The sequence below is a fragment of the Thamnophis elegans genome, chromosome 15 (genome assembly GCF_009769535.1).
Source record: "Thamnophis elegans isolate rThaEle1 chromosome 15, rThaEle1.pri, whole genome shotgun sequence".
NCBI classification, from domain to species: Eukaryota; Metazoa; Chordata; class Lepidosauria; order Squamata; family Colubridae; genus Thamnophis; species Thamnophis elegans.
This window is the reverse complement of record NC_045555.1, coordinates 29,939,560-29,945,631: the sequence shown is the minus strand read 5'-3', so window position 1 is coordinate 29,945,631 and position 6,072 is coordinate 29,939,560.

The following is a 6,072-nucleotide window of genomic DNA, read 5'->3' as shown; positions in this document are numbered from 1 at the left end:
CCACCTGCTCATGACAAGGAGAGAGAAGGAAGAAGCAGGGTCTCCTGTTACCCTGTCTCTGTGGGCTCGGAGGATTGACAGCAAACCACCCACCCTCTCCTGCTTCTCTCCCCACCCATTCCCTTCCAGGGAGGCGAAGCTGTGAAAGGATTTTAGATGAACAGAGTTGGAAGGGAGCTTGTAGGTCAGGGGGTCAGCAACCTGCAGCTCTGAAGCCGCATGTGGCTCTTTCATCCCTATGCTCTGGCTCCCTGTCGCCGGTCAGCTCCACAATTGATAGGGTTAGGGCTTTTGGTTAGGAAAGGCAGAGGAAAAAGGATGCCGCACTGGGGTGGGGGTGGGGGAACAGGACTTCCAGTCGGTTCCAAAATTGAACCGGGGGGGGGGGGGCTTTCAGTTAGGACTTTGTGGCTCTTTGAGTGTTTAAGGTTGCCAACCCTCTGCCCAAGCAGGAGACCCTACACCATTTCTGACAAATGGCAGTCCAATCTCTTCTTGAAAACCTCCAGTGATAAAGCTTCCACAACTTCCGAGGCAAGGAAACGGCTCTTTTACTTGCCAAATTTTCTTCTAGGCAGAAATGTCTGTCTCACTGAAAGGGGCCGGACTTAAAAGTGCTTCATCAGTAAAGGAGAATATTTTTAGCCCAAGATTTAAATGAGAGGTCTTGGTGCTCTCCGGGCTTCGTTATTTTGTTGCACTGATGTTATCTAGTTTGGGTAATGAAAAGTCTGCAAGAAACAGCCAAGCTCAGAGGTGCTTCAGCCCACAGCAAGCTGCGCACCACAGTGGATAAAACAGTGGACGTTTTAATCATGTTGTAAGGTCCCAAAATTTACTTGAGTTACCACAATTCCAAAGAGAACCAAAAAGAGGCTTGGCAAAAGTAACAGCTTTTATTTCGCAAAACAAAATCGCTGGGTGGACAATTTCCCACAGCATACAGGTGGCAAGCATGCAAGGGAAAAACCACACCTAAGGAGAGTGTGATGAACACCTGATACCTGCAATTTACTAAACTCTGCCCCCCTGGCATATTCCTTGTAGCTCTGCCTGTCCATGCTCTCCTTTGCCAGTGCAGCAAGGAACAAGGGCTGGATGCTTAGCAACACAGGTATTTGTCCAACGGGAAACTACCAGAGGACTGGAAAATAGCTGATATGACTCCCATCTTCAAAAAAGGGGGAAAATAGACCCAGGAAACTACAGACCAATCAGCCTAGCATCAATACCTGGGAAGATACTGGAAAAGATTTGCAGATGATACTAAACTGGCAGGAATAGCTAACACCCTAGAACAGGTGTTGGCAACCCGCAGCTCCAGAGCAGCATGCGGCTCTTTCATTCCCCTGCTGTGGCTCCCTGTTGACTGAGCCCACCACTAGTTGGCCCACCCCTTGTCCTCCCCTCTCAGTCATTCCTCGCCTGCCCTGAGAAGGTAAGGGTGATGTCAGGGGATGGAGACTCGCTCCATAGTCCGGAGCAGGAGCATTTCTTCGGGCCCTTGTTTGTTCTATATGTACCTCGGTAGGTCAGGGAGACGCGTGACTTGCTCTCTGCCCCAAGATACTGGCCTGGCCTTGCTGTGGCTGATGCTCTCGCCACCTCCATAGCCTGCCCACTGGTCTCACAGCACAGTTAAATTTAGTGCGCTTCACAATGGGGGAGACGGTGTTCCCTCCTCCTCCTGGAGCCCATTACGATGCAGAGCATCGGCCACAGCCAGTGCAAGCCAGTGTCTCAGGGTGGAGAGCTTCTCAGAGCAGGTGGGAAGTGACTGGGAGGGGAGGATGAGGGGCGGGGCCTGCCAGTGCTGGGTTCAGCTGACAGGGAACTACAACAGGGAGGGGGCGCGAAAGAGCTTTATTTATCTTGGAACCTGAAATGACTCTTGATTTAAATCATATGGTAAAAAGAAAGAGCAACATCAGGGAAAAAAACCCAACTCTCTCCTGTTTTTGGAAATGGCTCAAGAGGGAACACACATACACACACACACACACACACACGAGAGGGAGAGAGAAACAGACAGAAGGAGAAAGAGAGATGAGAGAGAAAAAGAAAGAAAGAGAGAGATGAGTTAGAGAAAGACAGGGAAAACAAGAGAGAGAAATGAGGGAGACAGAAAAAGACAGGAGAAAAAGAGAGACACACACACAGAGATGTGTTTGAGAGAGAGAGAGAAAGGGAGAGACACAGAGAGAGATGAGACAGAGATATGAATAAGACAGAGAGAAAGAGAGACAAAAGGAGAAAGAGAGAGAGAGAGAAAGACAAAGAGAGACCTTTTTTCCCACAGAAAAGAAAACACTGGGAGCCACAAACCTGGGTAGCCATGGCGGGGGGTGGTGGTTCATGTGGATTGGTGGGAGTCAGTGTTCAGTTGGCCATGCCCACCCAGATTTTGTGGGTCCCAGTGTTTTCTTTTCAGTGGGAAACAGGTCCAAATAGCTCTTTGAGTGTTTAAGGTTGCAGACCCCTGCCCTAGAAGATAGGCTCAAGAATCAGATGGATCTTAACAGACCTGAACACTGGACCCTATCTAACAAAATGATATTCAACGTAGAGAAAAGTAAAGTGTTACACTTAGGCAAGAAAAAAAAAGTACATATATGGACTGGGTGAAACCAGGCTTAATAGCAGTGACTGCGAGAGGGATCTCGGAGTCTTAGTGAACAACCAGCTAAATATGAGCCAGCAGTGTGCAGTGGCAGCCAAAAAAGCCAATGCAATCCTAAATTGCATTAACAGAGGGATACAATCAAGATCAAGTGAGGTACTAATACCACTCTATAAAGCCTTAGTAAGACCACACCTAGAATACTTCTTCCAGTTTTGATCCCCACACTATAAAAAAATATATTGAGACTCTAGAAAAAGTGCAGAGAAGAGCAACCAGGATGATTAGGGGACTGGAGATTAAAACACATGAAGAACAGTTACAGGAACTGGGCATGGCTAGTCTAGTGAAGAGAAGGACCAGGGAGACAGGATAGCAATGTTCCAATATTGGAGGGGCTGCCACAGAGAGGAAAGGCTCAAGCTATTTTCCAAGGCACCCGAAGGCCAGACAAGAAATAATGAATGGAAACTGCTCAAGGAGAGATTCAATCTAGAAATAAGGATACATATTCTGACTGTGAGAACAATCAACCAATGGAACAGCTTGCCTTCGGAAGTTGTGGGAGCTTCACCAATGGAAGCTTTCAAGAAGAGATTGGACTGCCATTTGTTAGAAATTGTGTAGGGTCTTCTGCTTGGGCAGGGGTTTGGACTGCATGACCTACAAGGTCCTTGTCAACTTTGTTAATCTGTAATCTGTAAAAATGAATTGTATATTTTAATGAGTGGTAATGATGAACATATTATTGCTAAAGTCTACACAATGTTATCGAATATAATTCTGGATTATTCAGTGGGCAAGGAACTTTGGATATAATGTAATGCTTGAACAATGGGAGAATACATGGAAGAAAGGGTTAAAATGTACATTAAATTATAACCTAAAAGAAAACTTCTACAAGATGATGTATCATTGGCTTTTAACTCCAGATAAGTTGTCAATAATATATAAAGGCATTTCAAGGGAATGTTGGAAACATAAATGTAAAAGGGGGACTTTTTATCACCTATGGTGATAAAGTGAAGAAATGTTGGAGTAGGATTTGTACCTTAATACAGAAAATCCTTAAAGTGAATATAAACAGAAAACCAGAGACTTTTCTTTTGGGTTTAATGGAAAAAGACTTGGGGAAAAATTGGAACTTTGATGTAGTACATGTTGATGGCAACAAAACTATGCATAGAAAAGAAAGGTCACCTCAATCCCCACAATGAATGAATGACTGCAAAAATCGATGGAGTTAACAGAGATGGCTAAATTGACTGCTTTGATTAAAGAAAAAAATACGAATACTTTTATTTCTACTTAGAATCACTTCCAGATTTTGAGGTGGAAAAAAATGAAACTTTGATATTGGATTTTATCAATTAGATAGATTTGTAGTTATAGAAATGGCTAGTTTAAACTATTATGTAAAAGTAAAAAGTTGAGGTTTGATATTAATGCCTTATTCTACTGCATCGAATGACGTCAGAAGTCAATGCCTTCTTTTTCCTCTTTTCTTCCCACATTTCTCTTCCCTTTTTCCTTCCCTACTTTTCCTATTATTTACTTTTTTATTTTATTTGTATGCTTCATTATAAACTAATAAAATTGTTATAATAAATATAAATAAATAAATAAATAAATAAATAAATAAATAAATAAATAAATAAATAAATAAATAAAAGTCCCAGCCTCTTTCTACCAATTAAGATGGTTAAGTCCAGAGGTGGGTTCCTACCAGTTCATACCTATTCGGTAGAACCGGTTCGTCAAATCTACCGAACCGGTTAGAAGAGGTTCCACCAGTGGACCTGGAAAGCAGGCCACACCTACAGAAGAGGTTCCAAATTTTTTTGAAACCCACCACTGGTTCAGTCGCAGGAAGCATTCCTGCAGCTTTTGTGACTGAACCCATAGAAATGTGGATGGGGGCCCACTCAGAAGTCCTAAGCTTTATAGTGGCACTGGGGATGGAGAGACCCCTCATTCTATGGCTGTGCTGGCTGAAAAAGTGGAATAGGTATGTTAGTTGGAGAAGGGGATTACTGAAATTCAAGAGGAGCAGCCAACCTCCAAATCACAGAGGGAGCCCACTCTCTCCACACTGTGAACTTGGTGCAGCAATGCAAAGGAAGCCCCTTCCCACCATTCCTAAGGAATACAGAGATCTGAGGGATATATTTAGCAAGAAAAGGGTCAGACAAACTTCCTCCCCAGTGGCCCACGGACTGTGCCTTTGAAATCATGCTGGGGCAAAGCTACCAAAACCAAAACTATACTCAATGACCCCTAGAGAATTGGAAGAATTGGATTGCTAAAAACCTAGCTCGTGGATTTATTCAACAGCATGACCACTCTTATTCAGGGAGAATAAAAACGGGACTTTGCCTCTCTGTGTTGACTATCAATGTCTGAACACAGTATGTATGGAAAACATGTACCCTCTCCCTCTGATAAAGGACATGCTGGCCCATTTGGCAAAGGGGAAATTTTTTCATCAAGCTGGACTTGTGGGAAGTATATTACCACCTTAGAATCAGGAAGGGGGATGAATGGAAGACCCCTTTCAACTATCCATTTGGTTGTTTCCAGTTCAAATATGCTTGCTTTTGGATTATAAGGAGCCCTGCAGTCTTCATGCAATCCATTAATGAAGTACTGCATGAACGTCTGTATAAAGGGGTGCTGCTGTAATTGGATGACAATTTACACCAAAACCAAAGCAGAACACGTGAGGTTGGTTTGAGTCATCCTTAAGAAGTTTCGGGCCGCTAAAATCTATGCCAATCTTTCTAAGTGCGAATTCCACCAGAACAAGATAGATTACCTGGGCTATCAAATTTCTCCCAAAGGGATCGAAATGGCCTCTGAAAAGGTTAGGACGGTGCTAGATAATCTTTGCCAGAATGAGAGACTTTAGATACCTCTCATTTGGAGTATTGCAGTGCTATATGGTACTGCCCTTGAGAACATTTGGAAGTTGTAGATCCGTGATGGCGAACCTATGGCACGTGTGCCACAGGTGGCATATGGAGCCATATTTGGTGCCACACCAGCCGTCAGCTCTGGTGCACATTCTGATTTTTTTGTCCTTCCGGAGAGCTAGGGGAGGCTGTTTTCACTCTCACCAGGCTTCAGGAAAGCCTCTAGAGCCTCTTGAGGGATCGTGTGTGCATGCATGGGGTGGGCAGGGAGGTTGAGTGGGCACACACGTGCGATAGTGCGCACCCATGAATTTTGGCACACTGTAAGAAAAAGGTTTGCCATCACTACTATAGATAGTTCAAAATGTGGTGGCTCTTGTTGGTTATAAGTACTCCTGAGGCACCTTTAAAACGTCTCTAATTCGAGAGCTGCACTGATTGCCAGTTGATTTTGTGTTGCAGTTCAGGATGCAGGTTATCATAATTACATTCAGGATTCAGAGCCTTGATATTTGTGGGACCATTTTCTCTCTATAATCT